General features: G+C 27.9%; 1 protein-coding gene and 1 pseudogene across 3 annotated transcripts in view; both read left to right on the top strand.

Moving 5' to 3' along the window:
- Positions 1-432: 432 nt before the first annotated feature.
- The window catches only part of LOC107169340 (aromatic-L-amino-acid decarboxylase-like), a 47,523-nt gene continuing 20,335 nt past the window's right edge, over positions 433-27,620 (top strand). For both annotated transcript variants that reach the window (XM_089220519.1, XM_015519063.2), the window contains exon 1: positions 433-723. The gene's annotated coding sequence lies outside the window, so the exon portion shown is untranslated. The remainder of the gene's footprint in view (positions 724-27,620) is intronic.
- LOC149058547 (uncharacterized) lies at positions 2,975-8,867 on the top strand (annotated as a pseudogene). Its single transcript, XR_016190086.1, has 10 exons — positions 2,975-3,032; positions 3,534-3,872; positions 4,008-4,213; positions 5,188-5,403; positions 5,482-5,599; positions 5,843-6,252; positions 6,437-6,598; positions 6,704-6,888; positions 7,024-7,189; positions 8,259-8,867. The product of XR_016190086.1 is annotated as an uncharacterized LOC149058547 (transcript).

The raw sequence follows: 27,620 nt of genomic DNA, 5'->3' as shown, positions 1-27,620 counted from the left end.
ATTAAAAAAAACAAATAATTCGTGTCGTCGATCATTGCCAATAATAATAATAGTAATAATAACGACAACGGATCGACCAACCCCACCATCAGACTATCTCCTACTCTCCCCTATTGCGTCTTTCCTCGCCTATATACGTTTTCCTATGGTGTCGAAACGCCCTGCACGTCCGAATGCACGCACCTGGCTTACGCAGCTGTGTTGGCGATCCGATTTGAAAAAAAAAAATTATATAAATATAATATCGTAGGTAGTCTGACGATTTTTTGTTTTGTATACGCTTCGCTCATTATATTTATTTCAATTTTTTTTTTCGTTCCCCACTCGCGTTACGTTTTGGTGGCAGTTTACATTGGAGAACCACACACACACATATATATATATATATATATATATATTAGACCACCTAAACCTAGGTATATAAAGAAGTGAGAATTATTATCGGACAGCCGGCGTACGCTGTTTATCGATCGCACGTGATCGTCGAGGCAATATTGTAATATTCATATTCACGGTCGGCTTATTCTTACTGTCGTCGTACTATTTCGTTCAGTCACTACAACTGCTTTCGCCGATTTCGGACGAATAAGAAAATAAGTTCAATCTCGCGGTAAAAAATTAACTAGGTACAATTTATCCAATTTAGGTACCTACAACCACGGACAGCACTACATCACAATACTGTACACTGCGCCTACGGTCAATCCGAGTATTTCCGCACAGGTTAGTTTTTCCTTTTTGTTATTATAAAACTATATGTTATTTTCGGTTACCGGCGTGATATAATAATACTATTGTGATTATAATATTATTATGATGCTTTAAAACATCCATTCGGCAGTAATAATACCGCATCAATGAGTGCGCGGCTCATTAGTCAAATGTCCATCGCATCATTATTATTTTTACCTATCTACATAAAACATATAGTTGGTACGAGTAATTATTTATGTTTTTGAAATGTTATATTTTTGTAATTTCTACTGTGAGCGTTTAGCAAAATAAGATTTACGGACTCGTATAATGATATATTATTTTCTAGATTGGTACGTGTAATGCCGGGTTGCATGAACAATCACTAAACATTTAACGAATCAATAGTGAGCTCTTTTAATGATATTTTCAAACATATTTTAGTGGCCCATGATTGGTCCATTTAATTTTATTAAATCATTAAATAAGTATGTTTTTCATACAGCCTGACATAAATATTTTATTAATAATATTATGTATTTATGTAACATTAAACCATAATATATTTAAACGACAAAAATATCTCTGATTACTATGTTTGCATCGTGTTTCAGTGTAATTTTTCAATACAAATTCGTATTTAAATAGGAATTGTTTACAATAAACCTTCGTCACAAGTCACAAATCACAATGATATTGTGTGCCAGTCAAATATGATATTGTTATTATAATATTATGTCGTTGCACCATCAGTTACACTCAACGAAAAATAACAATCAATTTTAATAAATTATATTTATCAATCTTCAATAAACCACCTTTATTAATAAGAAAAAATAAATTGTCAAGGTAATAAAAAAAAATATTATGTCAATAGAAATTTTATTAAATTAATAAATAGAGAAATATACGTTTTGTTGATTTTATAAATTTGATTTATTAAAATGATAATTTTGTTTTCAGTAATTTGATTAAATTGTTTATTGAACGAATAAATCGTTTGTAAAATTGACAAAATATTTTATACTAAAAATCTTAGAATGTCCAAATTTTGCGTATTTCAACCGCCGGTTCTCGCGACACTGATTACATTGAGTAATTAGTATTATACAGAGTGAGTTAGTGAGTCATTGTGTTTTCCAGTTTTTGAATAGTAACTGTACAGAAAAATAAGGAAACACGATGATCCACCTATATATACGCAACATATTAACACGTTTGTATACCTATAGTCATTAGTCCTATATTTGAATTTCAAAGAATCTAATACGATTTTCCCATTTTTAAATTTTCTTATAAAAGCAGTACATTGTACTGTGAGCACAAAGAAAATTATTAGCAATGATTATTACTTAATACCTACTAACAATATTTTGCCACTGTCATTTGTCACAACTCACAACGCTTACAACTCGAAAATTCGCATCTTCGAGAGCTCAAACTGTTTTTTGTTATTTGACAATTTTGTTTAGTTAATAGATTATTATTTGTTTTAAAATATACATTATTTCAACGCTTCAACTTACTATAGTCACTAGGTAAGTACCTTATTATTTTATTTTTAGAAACATAGGTCATAGTGACATCATTTTGTAAGAATGCATTTTTATTTTATTTAGCTTTCAGCCAATATATAGTATAAGTTTTAAATTATATACATTTAAAAATACAAAACTAATTTCTCTTTAACTAAATTGTTATACAAATTAAAATAATATAGTTAAGCAATTTTATACCACAATAACAATTTTTTTTTACTAATTACAAGGTATACATACAAGTTTAATATAAAATACTACCAAATATACATTTATCTACAAGGAAAATGATTTGTTTTATTTGTAAAATTAATGTCAAAAATCTCTCCTCTCTTGTTGTACATTTTAAAGTGTTTCATTCATTAACTCCTTATAGTACTTATGAATGCTGTGAAAGTCCTTGTTCACATATTTTTTCATCATTAGCAAAATTTAAAAGACATGTTAATAATAAGCATGAAAAACAAAATACAATTTCTATTACTAATCCCTCATCAAGTTCTCAATGCTTATTGGAACAGTTTACCAGTAATAATGATGTTCAAAACCCTGTGGACATTGTAGATATTGAAAATAATTCTGAACAAGAAATAATAGAAAATGATTTTAATTATAATGAATCTATTAATAATATTTATAAACTAGCTATTAATTTTGTAATGGGTTTACACAACAACAACAATTTTAATTTTAAAGACATTATTATAATTCAAAGTGAACTTAAAGAAAAAATACTAAAACCAATGTCCCTTATGCTTAGTGAAATAATTCAAATTAATATTCAAGAACCAATAATAAAAGGTAAATTTCATACTTTTTCTGAACTTTTATCAGATCCGTTTATTCACTGCAGTAATAAATATAATTTGAATAAGTGGTTGATGCAAAATGATTATTTAGATAATTTGAAACAATTAACTATTAACAATGAGGTTCGTGTGGTCCAACATGATGGTATAGTAACTTATGACGAAGCAATTACAAAGGGGGTGTTATTACCATTGAGATTTCAGTTTCGAAAGTTTTTTGAACACGGTGACAATTTTAAAAATATGCATGAAAAAACTATAGCTTTAAACCAAAATAATTTAAACACTATTTCCAATTTTATTCAATGTGATTTATGGAAAAATAAAATATCTCAAAACAATCAAAAACTTACATTTCCTTTTTTTTTGTATATTGATGATCTAGAAATTAACAACCCATTAGGTTCCCATGCTAATTACCAATCAATATCAGCAATATACTATAATTTCCCATTGAATGAAAATAATTCTTTGTTATCTCATATATTCTTAGCGTCATTAATAAAATCAAAAGATTTCAAAGAATTTGGAAATGACGTATGTTTGAAAAATCTCATAGATGAAATTAATTACTTAGAAAAAGAGGGCATACAAATTAAAACTAAAAGTGGAATTTTTCAAATTTATTTTGGACTTGGATTAGTATTAGGTGATAATTTAGGTGTGAATACAATTTTAGAATTTAGCAAATCGTTTTCAGCTAACTATTTTTGCCGTTTTTGTAAAGCTCATAAATCAATAACCCAATCAATGACAACCGAGGATAGTACTTTAATGCGTACAAATGAAAATTATTCATTAGATATATTACAATCTGATTTTAGACAAACTGGTATTTATCAAGAATCCATTCTAAATAATATAACTAATTTTCATGTAACTAAAAATTATAGTGTTGATATTATGCATGATTTATTCGAAGGAGTTTGTCATTATAATATTTGTCACATAATTAATTACTATATAGAAACAATACAATTATTCACTTTAAAAGAACTTAATAATAGAAAGAGTACATTTAATTATGGGTCATTAGAAATTGGAAATTGTTCACCACCAATACTCGATGTACACTTAAAAAAATTTCGATTAAAAATGTCTGCTCGTGAAATGTGGACATTTATTCATTACTTTTCATTAATGATAGGAGATCTAATACCCCTAGACGATGAAGTATGGATATTCTTTATAAATTTTCTAAAACTAATTGATTTGCTATTAGCCTACTCTTTTACTGAAAATAAAGTTTTACAACTTCAACAATTAATAAAAATAAACAATGATAATTATGTTAAATTATTTAATGATACCCTTAAACCAAAACACCACTTACTAGTACATTATCCAACAGTTATACGACAATCTGGTCCTCCAAGACAATTTTGGTGTTTTCGATTTGAAGGGAAACATAAGGAGATGAAAACATATGCACGAGTTACATCATCTCGAAAAAATATAACATTAACATTAGCTAAAAAATTCCAATTAAAATATTCTTATTTTCTTATGAAAAGTCCAAAGTCTGAACTAATTTTTTTTGATAAAAATGAGATCACTATAAATGAAACAGAACAAAATATAATATTTAACAGAACTAATTTGCAGATAGTTCAATATAAAATATACAAAGAAATACATTATCGTGGCACAATGTATAAAGAAAATTTATATTTAATTCAGCCAATTCAGGGTGCTAATCAACATTTTATTTTTGAAATAAGTGCTGTTCTTTTAGTAATCAAAAATAATAAAATTATGATATTAGCTAAAAAGTATTTATTAAATAATTTAAATGAACATTATCTGGCTTACGAAATACCTAATGAGCCAGAAATATATGATGAACTATCGATAAACAATATTGATGCATTCAGTGGTCCACCCTTGAATATAATTAAAATATCAAATGGACAAATATTTGTACGATTAAAAGAATTTTTTGAATAGTTATGTAGGTAGCTATAATATAGTTAACTTTCACAAATGTGTATACTAAACTTGTATAATTACCTTAATATTAGTTTTTTTTTTAAAATCTTTTTTAAATGTTTATTCTAAAATTGTATAATTAACTTAAATATCAAGTTTCTTTTTATTATAATTTTTTACAATTAACATAACAAAAATTTGTCAACAAATATATTATTATAAAAAAATATTTACTTAAATTTAATTTTTAAAATACTAAGTAGCAAAAAGTACAGTTAAATATGTCCACTCAAGAAATTATATGGCCAGAAAATAGTATTGATTCTGAATTCGATTTTGAAGATAGTGATATAAATTTTAATTTGACTAATATGGACAATGTAATTCCTGTTATTAATGAAGAAAATATACAAAACCGATCACCAACACAACTGGTATGAATAATTTGAATTGTTTATGTTTTATTTAACAAAACTGAAGCAAAATATTTTACTTGAATAATTATTTTACAGGATATTGCTGATTGGAATACTCAATCTTCATTTATGGTGATACCTAATGAAGAAAAAACTCAACTAAGATCAATATTTGAAAATTGGAATTTAGGTTTTCTTACTGAAACATGTTTAGGTATGTTTATAATAAATAATTAAAAATATAATTGTTTAAGTGTTTAAAATTTAAATACATTTAATTGTGAAACTAAAATATTAAAAATACTTATAGATAATGGGCAAATACCCAAAAATCTTTGGTATTCAACCCTAATATTGTTGAGTTAACAGCATTCTTCCGATTTCCCTTCAAATATATACTACTTATACAATAAAAAAAGATTTGTGAAAATAAAATTAAAAGTAATGTATATTATAGATCAAACAATTACCATTGAGGTGTTAAAGTATATGAAACCAATACACATTGAAAAATTGTTGAAAAATTATACTTTGGGTGTGCAATTAAAATTTGAAAAAGAATTGATTACATGGCAACAATTACAAATACAAACAGATCCGACTACAATATTACCTGAAAAATATCAAAAATCCAAAACTTCACCAGTTGAATCAACAATTAAAGTATTCAATGTAGTGAAAGATTCTTCCAATGGGAAATTGGTGCTTGATTATTTTAATGTTTATAAAAAATTAAATGACTCAATTAGATGCAAATTAGTAGATATGATAATACATTACATAATTTCTTCTAAAATGCCGATGACTATTAAATTGGCTGATAGCATAGCTGATCAAATCGTCTGTATGTTTTCATCAGAAGTAAAGGTACCTATAAATGTAATATTTAAGTAACCTATATGTTACTATTGATAGCTTCATGCATTTATATATTATGATCTTGATGCATTCATTTAAAACATTGATTGAAAAAAAATTATTTTTAAACTGTTGTATTTATATAATATTATAAAAGTATTGATTGAAATATGATTTTAATATATAATTTTAGGATACATATTTTATGCGTCATGGCCCAACAAATGCACCACGAGGTAAATTGTATGCAAAATATTATAATTGTATGCGGTCGTAAAAACAAGTGGTTTACTTGACAAAAGTGTTAAAAAAACAAAACTAAATACAATTATCACATCAAGAAATATTACTTTCAGTTAGTACCTACAATTCAATCAGTTTATTAAAAAATCTAAATTATGTGCCTAACTGTTAAATAATTAAAAACATGAGTTAAATATTTATTTTTATCTAAAACTAGCACCAGAAACTGATATTAATGACATGTTGGATTTAATCAAATATGGTAACAGTTCTTTTCCTGAGTTACAAGAGCAATGGAAAGCTACTGTACAGTATAGACTACAGAGAATAAGCTTATCAAATTCAACTACAGATATAATAAATTAATGGAAGAATTATACAATTCCATTAGGGTACAAACTTGTAAGTATAAAACCAAAAAATACTAATTTCAAGTTCATTTATCATTTATCCACCTAAAAAATATGAAAGTTAAAATTATTTAGTTAATTTATTTGAAGTATAAGTTGTTTAATATCATTGTTTTACTACACCTAGATGGATATTGATTTTAATGAGCTATTTACAACAAAGAGTAATATTATAGCTGAATTCGAAAAATATTCTGAAGATTTATTAAAAATAATAGATTCAAATATTAAGGATCATGATGGAAAAATACTCATTGAATCAATTAAACAAGAGTCAGATAACATATCACAAAGTAATTTAAGTAAATATTATAATTATAACATAAAATAAAGCAAAATGTTATATTATATTATATTAAGTAGGTAGATAGATAGGCCTAGTCTGGTCCAAGAATATTTTTTAAAAGACTGGTCAAACAGCACAAAACACTTTTGATAAAAAGGCCAGTCCAGTTCATCAAAACATTTTGTAAAGACACATTTAAATATATATTAAAATACAAAGATAATTTTAAAAAAATGTACCATAAAATATTAATTCAAACAAACAAAATATGTAGGTACACAAAATACGTACACCAATTAATACACCACTAACACTAGAGCACTATAGAGCCTTACTAACAGTACTATCACAGTAACACTAACCAACGAGGCATTATAGACGACAGAAGTCTGAAACCGGCAAATGGCAATAGTAGGTATAGTACCCACACAGATGTAGCGGTGTCAATATTTAGTCAAACGCAATGAATTTTCTAAAAATACTTCAAATTACCATTTCTATTTTATATTGGTAGTTGTTATTGTGACACTATAGTAATAATACACCCATGAATAATAATAATAATCTAGCTAAAGCTATATATTTTAATAATGCTGTTAATGACATATTTCTAAATTAAATATAAATAACTGTATTACCCCATTACCCACGTTCCACGATTCACGAATTACATGATATTCCTAATTATACCAACATCGATCTGATGTGAACTTATCATTTTTATTTGAGATTATGATTACTAATATAAATATTTTACTATGATGGAAATTTATAAAATTATTATTAAAGCAAGCATATTATATATTTTAATAGTAAATACACATTTTTCTGCATAGTTTGAATACCTAATTTGATTAGTTTATGTTTAAGATCTTACACTTACATATCTATTTATTTAATAGATAAACTTACTTACGTAAATCTTCTGCTATTTATAAATTTATAAATTCATTCAAAAAATATTTTACAATAATACAATGTAATAATAAAATATAGCATAAAGGAATAAATGTATAATATTCTAATGTACTACTTGTTAATATTTATTACTATATAATGATACAATATTTTTTTAGATGGTCAAAACACAGTCATCTTTCATCTACTTAGTTCCTTATTTGTCCCTACAACAAGAAAAGTGACTAGAGATGAAAATGGAAAAAAAAACGTAACAAAATATTCTATAAAAGATTCTCAAAATAGTTTTATTACGTTTCACAATACCATAACCGAATCAGAATCATACATTAATAATTTAAAAAATAAAAATTTACCAATTCAACCATTTATTGTTGTAATTGGTGTACCATTAAAGCCAGAACAAATATATTTATTTTTTGATTCTATTAAATATAAATTTTTCTGTATAGTAAGAGCAATAGATGTATGTTTCAAAATTATTCATTTATTTAACTTACAATACCCTTTACAATCTTCTGCTGTATGGATGTTTATACAAAAATTTTTTTATAATTTAACTACACAATTTGATACATCACACCCAATTATTACACAAATTATGCACGAATTAAAAAAGTAATGTTGTTGGTTATTAGTTATTACTTATGTGTGTTGTTACAATTTATTATACTTGTTTACCTTAGCCTAGGCTAATTATACTTTATTTATTTACATCTAAAATTATATTTATATTTTATACCATTTATATTTTTATGTTGCTTGTAACTAATAACACAATAATTAGAATATTAACATGTATTATAATATTATATGTATAGCATTTCTATTCCATATTCCTTCATCTTTATTATATATTATTAAATAATATTAATATAAAATTAAAATAATTATGTTTTATAATCATTTATGTATTATTATATATTTTGCTTATATATTTTTTATGATTATGTACTTTATATGAATAAATGATATTTATATCATTAAAACACGAGTACCTATATATATATTTTTTTAGTAAATTATGAATAATATTCATTTTAGTTATTAGGCTGATAATAATTTTATATAAGTAACAAATTATTATATTTAAATCAATAAATTATTTTATTGTATAGAATAAAATCACTATTAATTTTAAAACGATAATTGTTATTTTGACAAATATCATTATTCAATATAATAATAATTTTATTATGATAATAAAAAGTTTTATCAATCGATTACTGGTTTGTTGAGAAATGATAAAATAAATGTTGATTGTATAAACTATTTATTATTTTTATAAAACATTTTTTGGTATCGTAATAATAATCTTTATCATAATAATACAATTTTTATCAAATAATTATCAATTCCATATCCACCAAAATTATTTTATCAAATTAATAAATACTTTATGGGGTCATTATTAATAAATATTTTATTAAATCAATCTATTTTTTTTTTGAATTTATTGATATTTTTCGTTGAGTGTACTATCGACATGACTGCGGTGGCTGCAGTTTTAGACCTCGAATCGTATAATTCCACTTTTCTATTTATTTTTTTATATGTTTTGAACTCTACACTTGTAAAGCCCAATATCGGCAGAGTTTTCTATTGTGTGGTCGCGGATCTGCACCCTAACGCTTTCATCTGTAATAAATCATTGGTTTTATATGGAAAATATTAGAGTACTCATTATAACATAATTATATCGTATTATGACGTGTGCGCACCATGTGCAGTCAACTTCATCAGAAATATTACACACTCGTGGCTTTTGGAGTAATATTATATTATTATCCCGACCAGACAGATTAAATATTTTTCCAAGTGACTACGCCTTGCGTACAGTAGGTAAAATTTATCTGATCATTTAAAATTTCACGTTGAATTCACGTTTATATTAGAACAATAATATTATTATAAATTATAATACACTATACAAGTCTACAAACTACTATTACATGGGAGTATGCGACAATAACACTTATAGCGGCCTGCAGAAGTTTTACCGTACAACGTAAAATGTGCTGTAATAAACCTATAATATGTATTTTAGTCATGTAAAAATCCATGTATGTAACCTAATTGTAAGCTAATTGCCACGATGTTGATGCTGTACCAATAATAAAAATAAAAAATATATAGGTATATATTTTATATTTTCGCCGACACCTGTTGGATATCTCAATCTAACGTCTACGTCCGAACCCGTTTAAATCGATTGTCCGCATGCGATATTAATTCACGTGGATATGGGTATGATTTTAGGTTTCTAAAATATGGTATGTTAGTTTAGAACAGCGGTTCCTGATCTGTGGCACCGCGAGCTCATTTGGGCAAATGTAAACTGGGCCCGCGATTACCTTTTTTGATGTAAACTCGGCCCGAAAATTTTAGGTAATAAAATATGTAGATTGTAAACTCGGCCCGGAAATTTCAGGTAATAAAAAAGGTCGGTTGTAATCTCGGCCCGATAATATGCGCATTTTAGATCAAGATTCAATTCCACTCACCCCAATATATATTCCGTCATTGCGAAATTAAAAGAAATACAAACAGAAACGTACATTAAAATCAACAGCCTATATGCACCATTTCAATTTCAGAATACAAAAACTAAAAAAAAAAAAGATAACTCTCAGAAAGAACATTTACGAAATATAAAAATAAGGAAATATCAGTAAGTGAATACGTTAAACACATGGCTTTTAACTTTAAAAAATAGATTTATACATTATATTTTTACAATTTTTACACTTACAAATTTACATAAATACATTTTACAGTTTTATAACGATTTTCATACTATGAATAATAATCCGAAAATGAAAAAAATTTGGAGGATAATGAGAATCGCCTCCTCGTGGTGACCTCTGGATAATGCTTAATGGTTCTTAAAAATATTATAAGAAAATTATATAAAAACATTTTTATCCGGGCCGAGTTTACACCTAAATAATTTTTACCTGTAAAACACCCCGTGCCGAGTTTACACCTAAATAATTTTTACCTGAAAAAAACAAGGGCCGAGTTTACAATAGATCTTTTAAACATTTTTTTCCTCGGGCCGAGTTTACAGGGCGGTGGTAAACTCACCCGATTTTATGGTAAATTCTCCCGATTTTTAAAAATTGTAAACTCTCCCGGGTTAACTTTATAGTATATAGGAAGTGTGACACCTAATATTATAGCTCATAGCATCTAAAGACATTAATTTATATCATTATTATTATTATTGTTATTATATATGATTGACTATTTTTAAACGCAACTTAATTGTATATTAAATTTATTTTATGATTTTTACTAGACCTGGGAGAGTTTACATGTTTCCACCAGGTAGTACAGGAATAAACCCGGGAGAGTTTACACGTTTCCTTCAGGTAGTACTGGAGTAGACCCGGAAGAGTTCACCATCAGGAGAGTTTACCATCGGGAGAGTTTACAATCGCCCGCTCATTTAAGGGCACTACGGCTCATCCCAGAAAGAAAAAAATTATTAAATTATATGTTAAAAATTAATTGTAGCTTGTTGAAAAGACAAAAAATTGTTTTACGTACAAAATTACTTAGCATACTATCTGTATATCTAATATTAAATATAGTGTTTCTAATATGTGTCGAATAATTCAATAATAGATAAAAACAGATAAAAATATTGACAAACTTTCCAAAAATAAGCAGCCTCAAATATATCATTAATTATTAGTTTTTCACTATTAAAGCAGATTTTTTTCTTTTTACTCTCAACTATAAAATTATAATTTGTTAATAATATGTTCAATAAAATTATTTAAATTGGTTATGAATAAAAACTAGTGTTTATTTTTATCACGTTCCTCGTGATATTCACAGAAGGGCATCAAACAAAATTTGTACAATCAAAAGGGCACCGCCGGCTAAAAAGGTTGGGAACCGCTGGTTTAGAACAACTCTTTACTTTTTAAGCAAAACTAATCAATGACAATTTTATTATTTTTATAATATTGCTGCGTGGGTACATAATGTATAGCGTACACATATTATGTGCTTTGCTTTATCAATTTGTACAAATTGCATTTCAATCATATTTCCAATACCGTCTATAAAAATAATATATTGCACTTGGATTTTTTTGTTTATCACGGTTCACGACACCTACGTAATCACCTAAGTACGCCCAATTTACGTAATTTCCAACGTCGTCGATAATTTCTATCGAATGAGACTTGAGTATAAAAGGTATCGCGGTATTGAGTTGAGCGTACAAACCTCGTTTAATCGCTGTATCTTAATGCATTAGTTTGGAAAATACGCATAGGACAACGCACTGTAGAGTTATTACTTATTATTATTATTTATTATTATTCTCGTTTGCGTACTATATGGGGTATAGGTAGGTATACAACACACTAGACGAGTATATAATATATTGTGTATACACGGTACGTAAATGATTTTAGAGTGTTCGTTTTATAAACGTATGCGAACAGTGCATACACATCTATCGCAGCCCGACCGAGAATTGTTTTTGATCTCGAGTTTACGTATCAACTACCACCCTAGCTGCGCAATAATTAAACTGCTTGGAAAAACCTTTTGACAGCACTCACCTTTTGATCCCTTCCGTATTTTTTTCACTCACTAATTTTGACATTTCGCTGAGCACTAACTGTATATGCAACGTGTGTTAATGATATTTTATAAACTCGCTTCATCGTATATTATCTTGTGTTTTTTTGTCACGGTATAACTGACAACAATGACACGATTGATTATTTTAAAAATAATATCATAATATTACAAATGATACAACTTATTTACGGATTTGACTGACGGACTGAAAGAAAAATTAAAAAAAAATCGTTGTACGAGTAAGATATATTATGATAATAATAGGACCTACTTATAATAATATTCAAAGCTTCAATGAAAAAATAATACTTAATAACAACGGAATTCACTGCATCGTCTGCATCGATCATCGAGACAGACAATCGAACGTTGTTTTTTATATTTATATATTAAGTTAGTTCTGTCGATTATCGAATAACGCCTGTATAAGATTTGTATAATTACTATTGTACCTGATGCAAGCCCGTCGTTGGATAATTTCCGTTTTAAAACGAAAATTGTAATGTAATTCTTCATCTTTACCGATATGTTATAAATTTTGTTACCTTCAATTTCTTTAAAATTGTACACCACACGAAAGCAATGGATGACTTGCTTGTGCCCTAGTGACGGGCCTGACTTTATGCGATATCGATAAACTATCATTAAATTATTATCAATCAATTAACAATAAAATATTATCAATCAATTAACATTAAACTACCTATTATCAATCAATCGAATACGTATAACTTCGCAATTAGATACATCGAACCGTGATAAGATTGCGGTACTTATAAATTATTATCAAATAGTATCTATATGCAATACCTATAAGTAATGTACATTCCACCTAAATTGAACGGTTTTAGAGCTTTGGCCATCGCACGATTCGCACGTGCGGTGTAATAGATTGTTTTTCGAATCGTATAAAAGTAATTGCAAATAATGTCGCTGTAGGCATTATTTGATTATGATTGTGTGTGTTATATTTTGTAATCAGCCGAAGATACCTACCTTAATTCGTTTTAATTCGTTTGATGTGCGTTTGACAGATTACCTATGAGATGATGTATTTGACAATATATCTAACAATATAATATGACAAATATATTGACTATATAATATGTTGTTTTGAAAATGACGAACGATTCGTAATTTTTGAACAGTAATTTTACGACCGGTCACGAAATTTTTTATAACAATATTATGTGTGATGCGTTTCATAGTAGGTAGGTATATGATGCCAATATAAATTCATGATTAAGTGATCATATGTAAGTAATAATTTAGTTATATAGTTAAAAGTATATAAGTATTTACGCACATAATTAATATTTAATTATTATTATGTTTTATTTGTAATTAATATTCGGTGTAATGATGTTCAAAACTTAAATATTTTCATTAACCATCTTAAATCTTATAATACTTGTGCAAGTACCACTTTAAAATGTGAATTTTGGAAAATACTTTGTTAATGCACATTTACTTATTCAAACTTAGTCCAAGCTATTAGTTTTGTTATCATTGTTGAGGCTCTACGTTGATCAGTCAGTCAGTCAGTCTGGACACTTTCGATTACATATATCATATATTATGTACAATGCTCACGAGACTTGCCTGTAATTATGCGAGCAGTATATAATTATTTGTCAGGTAGGCAATCCATCTATGATGGATTGCGGACCTTATGAGGCTCATACTTAAGTGTAGGCGTAATTTCTAATTCTTAAGTTTATGCCAAGTTTGTCGTTTTACTTAATCCAATCTATATACCGGATTGTGTTCAGTAGTATGTTTTGGTATGTTCTGTATCCCCCGCAAATCTGACGAATCCGGCTACCCCGCAAAGCCTATAGTTATATCCGCACGCCTGCTATCGCGTACGTGCGCGACCATGCATATCATGCAAAGGTGTCTAACCTAACCTAACCTCCCCCTCTTATCCTTTCCCCTCCCCATCCCATCGATGTCTATCACGTACGTACCCGACCTTACCCCCTACCCTACCATCAATGCATTTCACTCACATCCCTGCATACCCCACCCAGCCTATAGCTCTATACTATCACGAACGTGCCAGGCCGTGCCCTTCCGCACCCTGCCGTTCCCCTCCCCCGCCCAGCCTATAGTTATATGCTATGATCGACCTTACCCCCTCCCCTCTCATCCATCACATGCCATGCCCGGCCCTTCCCCTCCCATCTATACCTATGTATCCTAAGACCGTCAACTTAACTTTTAGAAAGTTAGTATATACATAATCTAATTGCTTAGCTATTATTTCAACAATTTAAATGTATCCTAAACTAATTGAAAATATCATCTGGATTAATCTTTTAACATGGAAAACGAGTAGATAATATTTTACCAATCCATGGTTTAAAATGTCACAATAACTTAACATTTTTCTGATACCTTACTGTTATTCGATATATACGATTTACCTACTATCACATACATACATAATCAAATACATCATACTACACCATACCCTCTAATCACATCAATACCTATACCTCATACCACTCTATACCCCATCCCACATCCCCATCCATCAATACCTAAAAGATATCATACCACCCCATCAATGTCTCATCTCATCAATGTCTATCATATACCATACCATACCCCTCTCCTCCCATCAATGCTTAGTATATACCACACCATACCCCCTCATAATAAACATTTAGTAAACAAAACTAGTCCCTACTCATCATACTCACACCTACTATCTCGTGCATGTGTTATCATATACATACATTATACTACATCATACCATACCCCACAATCAATACCTTTACTTATCTATACCACTCCATACATACATACATGAATATTCACCTCGGATTTATATATCATACCTTCAAACATCCTACATGTCCTATTTTTCGATGCCACTGCTTACATACATATAATATACATTCATACATATTATATACATACATTCATACACAGTCACATACAAATCTAATCAATTTTTACAATAATTATAAATAATATTTTCTTTAGGAAAAATTATATTTAATTATCAAGCATAATAATATGTACATATTGAAATATCGTATACGGTTGGAAATGGTTAAAACTCTTAAAACGTTACTATGAAAATAGGGAGTGTATCACTTTTAATTACCTTTTAATGGAGTCTGAATCGCTGTGGCTGTATGTAAACTGCGGCAAAATTTACCTTTTTCTAAAAGTCGATGTGTAAGCTGCGGCAAAAAAAAATTAAGATTATACAATCTGCGACAAAACCGATAAGATACATCATACAAACTGCGGCAATGTATTTTATATACTTTCTATATATACTACGTATACATATCGTTACGATAATCTATATACACGTTTATCATTTAATTAGGTATAATACCTATTACGTGTTATGACAGCTATAAGTATCTCTTAGAGTATAAGGCTTAAATATAAAGAAAAACCAATTTTTAAATATTGAAAAGTATGTTATTGTTAAAAAATATTTTTAAAAATCGTATAATCAAAAAATCAATTTTAAAATTAAAAAAATATTATTATTATTAAAAATTATTTAAAAAAATCGTATAATATTCGTATAATCAAAAAAAAAATAATAATAATAATAATAATATAATACGTATTACGTGTTGTGGCAGCTTTTGGTATCTCTTATTAGAGTTTAAAAATACATTTGGATTTACCTTACCAATTTGTACTCAAGACGAAACATCACATAATTAATTTAACGATATACGTACATAGGTATGTACTATATATAGTATATAAAATAAATTGCCGCAGTTTGTATGATGTATCTTATCGGTTTTGTCGCAGATTGTATAATCTTAATTTTTTTTTTGCCGCAGCTTACATATCGACTTTTAGAAAAAGGTGAATTTTGCCGCAGTTTACCATCTCCCATCGCTGTTACCCACTGACTATTACGGAATAGTTATATTTAACTTAAAAATTATATTCAATTATATTCTTATATACTTAATTAGAATACATTTAGATGTGGAAAATACTATAAATAAACCTTTCAGTACCCTCGATATCAATTCGATTATGAACAATTTTAAAAAATATACCTACCTTTTTATTAACCCTTCGACATACAACTATATCATAAATAACTACATTAAATAAAATATTGATAATATATTATAATAATAATAATAAATAAAAATGATGGTAAATGTCTAACAATACTTAAAATACTTATCGTAAGATATATTTGTTAATATTCAATGTGATATTAATACACACTTAAAATATTGAAATCGAGTGAATTATGAAAGTGTATGTATATTTAAGTTATAACTAATATATCTCATAACATATATATATATATATATATCGATAATATCTGTAATATTTTAAAAATAACTATTGTTAGTAGAAATTAAGATGTATATACTTTCCATAACCAATCACATCACACCTATTGTAAGTGAATGTTTTACCTAATATTATATTAACACCTTAAAATATAAACCCATACGAGCCTATGCCATCCTCCACCATCTATCCTTACCATACCACATCACACCACTCCCAGCCTTTCCCTACCCCTCAATACCTCACCACATAACCCACTTTTAACGCCATTAAAAATTATAGTCAAGTGAGTGCTCTCACCCACCACTATGATTCACATAACTAACCGTCCAAGTTCACTTGATCTATATCAGCCTCCATTTACCCACAAACTTAAGAATCCTAACTAATCTAACTTCATTCCAACCCTTTATCCATGGTATACATATATCAGCGTCATGTCTATCCTTCTAGTTAACTCGGGTGGAATTAGATCAACCTTAATCCTCCTCCATGAGTGGTAGTACCATTTCGTAAGTAGGTATATACTATAAACAATGAGTAATCATATCATATCATGAGTGGTCATACCATAATCCACAAACTACTACAGTTAAAAGAGAAAGTTTATTCATACCTATGTATAAAAATCATCTAATGAGAAAGCCGTGGATATCACATTTATGGATGATAGTATAGGTAAATTGTATAAAGGAGCTTTGATTTCATTCAATCAGGTCATATACAGTTCTCTGAGTTACATGAAATAATAAAATCATATAAAGAAGTATACATTATGATCGATCTAACTATACAGCTATGTATATACATATATACATACAATATACCTACATGCATACATAATATAACCATAATATAGACCTGATCGATTATTTAAATTATTCAATTTTTACATCAATTTATCACATTTTTTGCGGGGGATACAGAACATACCAAAACATACTACTGTGTTCAATGTATCATCCGGTTGTTTTTGATTTAGTTGTATAACCTAACTTCGTTCGGAAAATTATCAATTAATACGAAATACGGTGTTACCTATTTAATTATTGGTGTGAGTTCAATATTAATGTAACCTAGTTCAGATTGTAATATACGTCAGATAATATTGTGTACGTCATATTGTATCTGCAGGTATCATTGTAATGCGGTCAAATTTCATTCGGACATGCATTTCGATATATAGATTCGATTATAAAGTTTATTGTGAAATCTTATCATATATACGTGCATGATGTATAAATATTTTTTCGTCTAATTTTGTTCGTAATAGTTAAGAAATCTTTCTCGGGGAGCCTAAACTCCACTATGAAAGTTTCATCGCTATCGGATGAACGGTTTATAAAGGCATAAGAGACAAACATTAATTTCCATTTTCTATGTAGGTACCTATAGAAATATATATAGAGGAGTCAATAGTTTTCAGCGCTTACACTTAAGGCACCCTAAGTATTCATAAAATTTCGTCAATACTTAATTATTTTACTAGCTGAATAATCACCCTTCGCTAGTATATGCAGTTTTTTGTGGCACAACTGGCACATCCTATACATAGTACATACGCTATATATATATATATATATATATATATCAGTTTAAGTATATATCTGTATTCTGTAGTTTTAGACGTTTTAGTGTTTATTGGTGCATGGACAAACCAGCGTCAGTGCATGTAAGTGTAGCTTTGTGAAGTAATAAGACCTAAATGGGGGAACCGTGAGTCGCAGAATGGATTTAGCTCTAGATATACCTATACTTTTTCCACATGATATAAACTACTATGTATTATCTCACTTTTCTGATATCTCTAAATACAATCTCTGAAGTTTACGTCAAAACGTAAAAATTCAAACGTTGTTTGAAGACTCCTTTAAAATGCAAGTTTTGGAAAAAATTTTCTTGGTGGATCTCTAGATAACAAAAGATTAAACTACTGACCAAATTGCATACTCATGTGGTTCCGACGATGTGATAATGAATAAGTCAGTCTGGTAGTCAGGACAACCTGTAATATATATATATGAAACCAAACTTTTTCTTTATGGTGCGTACACTATTCTTTATAAGTTCGATGGTAATATTATTATATTATTTGAACTTTTAGGTCGTTTGATTTTTTTTTTGTTAAGCTTGAAAGTAGTATTTATACCTTTTTAGTAAAATTAATATTGTATATGACTTTAAAGGTTTTTTTGATTACCCCAAAACGAGTTAAAAGACAAATTTAGTTATTCGCACAACTCTGCGGTTTTCACAAGCGAACAAATAGTTAAATTTAATTTTCAACTGGTCATCTATGATCCATCGCAATGTCTTTATAATAACGTATTACATGGAGGATAAATTTCCATTATGAAGTTTACAATCAAACGAGTTAACGATCGGTTGTTTTTTTAAGCCAATACTTTTAATAAAAAGTCCAGTACCTATCGGTAAAAGTTTATAATATCATTATGATAAAATATACTATTGAAAATTTAAATAGATACACCTAACATAATATTTTTAAGTCGCCGGGACAACCAATATATAATAAATTTACGTTGACCGCGGGATATTATAATTGCAGTGATATTGTAGTTCACATTCGAATATTATGCTATCTATGTGCTGATCGATTGGCGATATTATTTGATATGTTTATTATAGTTGATATGAAATAATTTTAATTTTGTATATCTTATGAATTAGGTAGTCACGTGTTCTCGTATACTGGAGTGGAGTTAACCCCTTCCTTCCCTATGATATAAAATCATTCCACAAAATCATTTTTTACTTACATTTTTTACTCTTGGTTTAAAACGTATATTAATTTTCAGTGATCCATAACCAACATTTTTTTCTGTTTACGTATGCTCGTTCGGCGTTCCACATTATTTGAGATACGATGCTCAAATAAGATGCGCAACAGCCACAATGGGATAAGCCATTTCTTTAATTTGATTGTGTAATTTAATCATAATATATTTTTTGAATAATTATATGAAAACACATAATAATATTTAATGTATAAATTATATTCTTTTAATAATGTTTAGGTTTTTTATATGTATAAGTTTAAATAAATATAGGTATAAGCTGAATTCCTATATTTTTGTGGGAATATTATACTAATTTTGCATATTTAGTGGGAAAAATTACCACTTTAACCCTTTCTCACAAAATGCATTTTTTTCAACGCATGCTTATATAAGTTGTTGCATAATTAAGTTCATTTTGACGTTTTTAATGAATATTTATGCACATTTATTTTATTGCTGAAAAGTGTACAAATATGTTTCGAGATCTACAGAGTCTTCGGTGTATAGAAGTATGTAAATTGCACTGACTAAAGAACACAATTTGAGATTCATATAAAATATTTAAAAATTTGGTAGACAGTTTAAATTATCAATAAATAATATTATGTTAGAATTAATTAGATTAATTACGTTATACTCTTCAACGTATACATTTTTAATACCTACTTGAAATTACCCCCTGCCGGGTATCTGTTTGATTTATTTTTTACAAGTAGTAATTACTAATTAGTACCTGAGTATTAGATAATATTACTAAAATAATAATACTAATATTTGTGTTGGAAGCATTGAAAACATTTTTTATATTCAATTAAAATGTATTAGCTTAAGTTCGAATAAGATACAACAAAATACAAATGCATTATAAATTAATAGCAGTAAGCATTCTTCGTCATTATTTTTATTATAATTCATCTTGACGCCAAAACTAAATGCAATTTTTAAAAAAAACTAGCATTACTTGAAGTGAAAAACAAAACCTACGTTAGACGAAAAATGTGTTTTATTTCTGTGATTTAAAAATTGATATTGACTATTATATTATACGATATTACGGTTTTTTAAGTATAAAATAATTTGATTCTAAATATTTTTCAGCCATAATACAATATTACAACAATATAACTTGATATTGTACTTAAAAATCATTTTGTATTCGAAACAATTAACTATACATAACATCTGAATCAAATAGTCTTTTTCCAGTTTTTATTAGTTTTTATCCGAGTTTTGAGCGAAGAAGTAATAAATACCTATTATATGTTATACATTTTGGCTTGTTTCTGGTTGAATTTTGTTTTTTTTTTTGTTGAGTTATAGTTTTCCGAAAAAATTATACTAATTTTTATCACAATTAGTAATAATAATAGTTATAATAAGGTAATCCTTATCATATCAATCGATTTAAGTATAATTCAGTATAAGTACTCAAGTATAACTTAACACAATAATGCGTTTGATTACTTAAATTGTTATTTTCTCTAATTTTTGAAATAAAATTATCATAATGACATTATATTATCGTCGTGTATAGCAGTTTTTTATGACTACTTGTATTGTTTTTGCGGTTTAAATATTTTATGACGTGGTGTTTGATGTCATTTCGAGATTTTCGGTTTAACAATTTTTCGCGCATAATAGGTAGTCCATAAGTTTCGGTTGACTACATTTATATTATAAAATTGTAATGTATTCTAGAAACGCTTTTCAAGAAATTCGATTTAAATACGTCCACTTGACTGTTATTAAATCCGATATTGAATCCGACGTGCGTGACGGGATAACGTTTTTGACAAACGAGTCGAGATTTTATAATACCGAAGCGCCATGCGAAGTCATACTATATTTCACGTCCGTTTCAAATGAGCTTCTGAAGCGTGATATAGTGGTTATAATATATATATATTTGGCATACGCGTTTATATTTGGAGAGTATATTGCACAGGCGATTTGCACGGTTCGAAATATATATTGTATAAAATTAAAAGTATAGATTTCCGAAAAATGTAAAACGATACGATGACTTCGACAGGCAAGTGTCGCTAGCTCCATATATATTATATACGGGGTTGATAGTTTTAGAGTAAGATACTAATGTTATTTATTATATTTTTTCTTAATGTTAATTTTTAAATAATATATGGTAATTTTAGTGAATGTTTTAATTTTGTGTTACATTTATTGTTATTCATAGTTCTTCTTATTTTATTAGTTTTTTAATTAAATTAATGCAATTAAATGTTTCAAAAAAATCACTGAACGTTTTCTTCACTACCGAACGACATTAACGATATTATATCAAAACTCAAAAACTCAAATTCGAAGTTTGAATATGATTGAGTCACTGCCAAAAATACACGACAGAATAATAGTTACATTAGGTAGGTTATTAGGTTAGGCTAGGTTAGCTACCTAGCTACTTGAACATTTTTTCATATTAAACTAAACATATGTTGATAATACAATTATTTGTTTAACCTAACGCCTACATGTTTTCCCATATCAATCCACTGTTGGAAAACTGTATTTTTGTTAGAAGGCATCTCGTTAGAAATATACATTACCATTATTCTTTTTAAACAAAATAGAATGTGCTTATGTTGAATATAATGTTTTATAATTTTACAATTATATCTTATAATATAGATGATAATATAATATCATCTATGAACTATTATTTTAAAATCAGAGTGTTACAAAAAAAATGTAGGTATCCAGTATAGTGACAACGATACAACGTTACGTATTATGACTGATAAGTTTAAAAAACGAATCTATTTTAACAAGGTGTACAAATTAATGAACTATTTTCATTCTTTCAACTAATAACTATTTACTTAACTTACCTATCATTTATCAAAACGATATGGTGTTGAACTTTTTAACAGATGAACATCAAAAAAGTTAGCTGCCCACCCTATCCGTATGCTAAAACTGCCACTGGAGACATGCGTTTCCAAGTAAATTAAAATTGTTTTGCCGGCATAAAATGACTTTTTCAAATAATTAAATTTCTATATAAACACCATTAAAAAAATTTTATTTCCCAATTTTTTCCACGATTCCATGATTCATATCCAATAATCAGATAAACGATAAAAATAAGTACGCGGGTTTTTTATTACCTATGTTAAAATTAAAACTGGCTGTGCATATAGTTTTATAGGCAACGCATATGATAATACATTATTTCAATTGTAGTTAGTAAAGTACCTATAATAATCTGTGCATTGTCAAAATATTTTTATATCGGGGGGGGCTGGATATGGCTGATTTTTTAACATGCATTTTGTGATTGTTTAAAATATAATTTATAAATAGTGAAAAAATTTTCATGCGGGAAAGGAGTGACTATCATTCCATTCCACCACACCAGTTTGATCGCCATTATATACAGTATAATGCACGCGTTTTATTTTGTTCGATAGAACTATAAAATAAAAATTGGTAATATTCAATATAAAATATTTATAAAGAAATAAATGTATAATCATCTCGACCATTGTTATTGATACGGTCACGTACTCATGTGTAGAGAATAATGTACTAAAAAGTGTCATATTTAAATATGATGTATTTAAACTATTTAGGCATACAAAAATACAAAATGCACCAAATATCCATCAATATTAAAATAATTAATAAACATTAATGTCATGTCAAAATAAAATACATAGGTTAACATCAAACGCGTTGAGGGATTTAGAGCATAAAATATTTCCGACATTGGCGGTGTCAAACTTTATTTAACTAGAGGGGGAGCAATATTTTTTTACAATTTTCATTGAGGGCAATAATATTTCAAAATTATTGTTATTCCTCTACATATAATTTTGATAAACATATTTTCTCATGCAACAAGACATAAAATTATAAATCTCAGTAGCCAAATAAAAATTAATTAATTTCTAAATACCTTGATTAAATACAATACGATTTAAGATTAAGAATTAAGATAATATTAAAAAAAAACAAAATCTATAAGTCATGTTCTATCGGTACAAATACATACATTATAATATACACAAATTAAAATGTTTTACAATTTTTGGAGTGAAACTTTTTTGCACGGTAGTTAGTCAGATTTATGTGAGATCAGTTGTTTATTGCAATCAGAAAGTGTCATATTTGACTCAAAGAGGTTCCTATTAGACGATCGAATTTTTCTGGCCAGATATCGTGTTCTTTCTAGCGTAGTAAATATTCCAAAGCCTGTGAACTGAACAAATATACCGACCGGGATAAAAAAACGTTACTGTCTGCACTTGCATCACAAACTTATTGTTATTATATATATATATATATATATATATATATATAATAAAATCCGGACGGCAAATGGCGGCTGATAAAATGCAGTCGTCTGTTTGGACCCTAAGGCTTCTATATTATGGTATTTAATATTTAAATGGTACCTACTTATTTCAATGGAAAATTTTTATTTATTATTTTTTCATTACTATTTGACTTTGTTTTTTACATTATTTGTAAAGAAGTTTCATCTAATCAGCGGCTAATATATTGAAAAACGCTCGATTTAAAAACAATCTTATTTCAATTTGTTAAATAATAGGTGGGGAAAGAACAAAATATGGTAGAGGGGATTTGTCCCACTTTTCCCTAGATTTATAATTTTGTTTATTAGCGATGAAATCAAGTCGTTTTAATACCTATCATCGTTGATACTTGATGTTATTATAAATAATATTATTAAATATATATAAATATGATTAGATATATGCGATGTTGTTTCTTCCAGTCTTCCTGTATCTACTATCATCTTCAATTTCATACGAATTTTGGACTACATGTAGATATATTAAACCTAAGTATGTAATAAAGGGTACTGACTTTTATTCGGAACTTGGTATATTTTTTTTCAAATTTTAAATTGGAAAGTGATATTGTCCAATAGTTTTACTATACATTTTGTACTCATATAAGATAATGTAGTTTAAAAGCGATTTCTGCAATTTTTTTAGGTTCCACGTGGCTTTAGAAATGTATTGTTGTAATATAAGCATGCACGCTTAACGTACATACACACACACATATATATACATATATGATGTATCTATTTTACTTATTCATATGAATTCAAACTACATATAAACTTCCTCATTATTATTCCGTCAACAATATTCATAAGACAAATAAAAACGGTGCACGCCTCCTCGTGCGTGCGGGTAAACAATAATAATAATATAATACATAGTGCATTTTTTTTGTTTTTTTTTGCGGAACTCGATTTACTGTGCTGCAATCTCCGAAAAACTCTCCTCGTCTATATCTGCAAGTTGCAACAACCCTCTCGCGATCCACTATCATTAATTCACATCTAGCTAAATAATAATAATAATAATAATAATAATAATACCATACTGTACGGTTGTGCACTATACACAGACTCAGCAGCAATAGATTAATAGATTACATTACATCGTGTAGGTACGTATATTTGCATTACGAATTTACGACGACAATCGACCACGAGTTGCAGAGCTGCGTACATTTATTACACATATACGTACACACATTGTATAATATAATAGTCGTGTTTTACATTTAGATTAGATTAACCGTTGTAGCCCACCCGTCGTATACCACCCGAAGACGAATTTAAATATTTTAACGAAATCTTAAGAGTGAAATGAAAAAAAAAAACGTCAAGCGATAGTTGCAGTGTTATAACTGTATAGCATTAAATATATATATATCTTTCGTAGGAGATTGTATGCGTATATATATATATATATATATATATATCACATGGTGAACGAGCTATGTACGGAGTTTTATTTTTTTGGCAGCTCTACAGCGGATATTATTACTTAAGGAGTATATATAGGTATTTATTGCCAAGATATTTACGCAGCCGATGATATAACAGCGCCGTAGCCGGAAACGATCGCGTGAAGGAACCACGGCTTACCCATCAGAAAAATATTATAAAATATCCATGATAAGACACTCGATGGCTTATAGTATACAACTTCGCAATACTTAATATACTTACCTAAACAACAATTCGGATAAACTAGTTTTATCAATTAGGAAAATGTAAAATTCCGAACTGTTAACAAGGTAACCTCATTCGATCTCACAAGTTTGCACAGAGAAATTCCGCATACCTATATTATATCATTAAGACTATTTTAGATCGACTTTCTCTGATTTTTAATTTTTAATTCTCCAAAAATTTAAATATTCCATTTTCTTTACAGTATGATTTTTTTTTTTTGGATTTAGAGGGATAAAATCAAAAATATAAGAAATGTGATCTCTAGTAGACATACAAATTAAAATAGTTTTTAGAATTCTTGTCGCTTCACTTGATCAATCGGTACGTAATCGTGTCTAGATTCCTATGTTCCGCGTGTTTTAAACAAAGACAGAATGCTTCCAATCCTCTTAAACGGAAGCTGAATTATATTAATTACGTCGTCAATAATTGAAAACGTTGAATTACATAACAATAAATTGGGTAGTATATTATTATTCTAAATTATCCAGTCATAGAGCCGGCGTTTATTCTGCAGATTTCTGACGTGCGAGGAAAAATCGGACTTTAAAAAAATTTTAAGTCCCACGACTGACGATGGTGGGTAGGTCGTTGAGTTTAACGATAATTAATATGTTATCTTAGTTATTACGGTTGTCATAGATTTAAATTATATCAAATATAATACCTACACGAAATAGCAGTTTACATTAATAATGATTATGACGACTGACAAGTATGACGACACCTCAAAATGCATGTACAACATCTAATTACCGCGTTAATTATACACAAACATTATGATAAAGAAAAAAATGAGCTTAAAATCGAATTAATAACTACCAAAAATACGAATTCTAAGAAAACGCCGCAGACCGTACCCGGTCATCCTCACTAATTTATTTAACGAAGGTCGACATTGGTTTTATGACGTATCTACTGGAATCCAATACCCACACTCTGCTGACGTTTTTTCCGTTCTTTATTATGGTTTTGTACAATAAGTGTTACTAATTTCGAATAGCTTATTCAGTTCATTTTTTCAAAACAATTACTTTACTTGATTACCAAGGAATCTAAATATTAGATGTTTGATTTTAAAAGTCATTTTTGTTCAACATAAAATAAATGATAACATAAATAATATTATAATATAATACCTATATCATCTATCGGTAAGATATTAAATAACATAAAAACATAAAATAAAAAGATACATAAACTTACTATACCTAAGTTAGATGAACGTAACGCTGTGACTTGCATTTAAGAGTTCTGAGTTTCTATTCATAGTCAGAAACCCTAAAAGTTAATGGACAGATTGATGTATTTGAACACAGATGGCGTTTTAAAAACCGTTTAATATTTATTGCAAGTATTCCAATATATAATATTATTTTTATTTTTATATTCGAATTATCACCGTGGTCATCACGATAATACGGAAACTGAAAATCATTTGAAACGAAAATAATTATTAATAAAAATTTTTGATACAAACATTATTTAACCAATTAGAAAGTGTTCAGTGAAGAAATGTGATGGATATAATATTAAGAAAAAACTCATATTATGACAATTAATTAATTATAAAAATATCAGTTAATTTATATATTTTGTTTAAAATAGCATTAAACCTTTATTTAATTTACGTTTAATTATTTTAGACATTTTTTATTTCGCCCTCCTCCTAAACATTTTAATTTTGGGCGCCAATTATCATACACAATATAATATTGAAATAACAATTAACATGTATCTACATCAACCGTAATAGTATTATCAAGTCGGTGGGGTTTTTTTTTTCATTG

This window comes from Diuraphis noxia, unplaced genomic scaffold (genome assembly GCF_037042655.1).
Source record: "Diuraphis noxia isolate RWA-SAM2 unplaced genomic scaffold, SU_Dnox_SAM2 contig0002, whole genome shotgun sequence".
Taxonomy (NCBI): domain Eukaryota; kingdom Metazoa; phylum Arthropoda; class Insecta; order Hemiptera; family Aphididae; genus Diuraphis; species Diuraphis noxia.
This window is presented reverse-complemented; position numbering and strand designations above follow the sequence as displayed.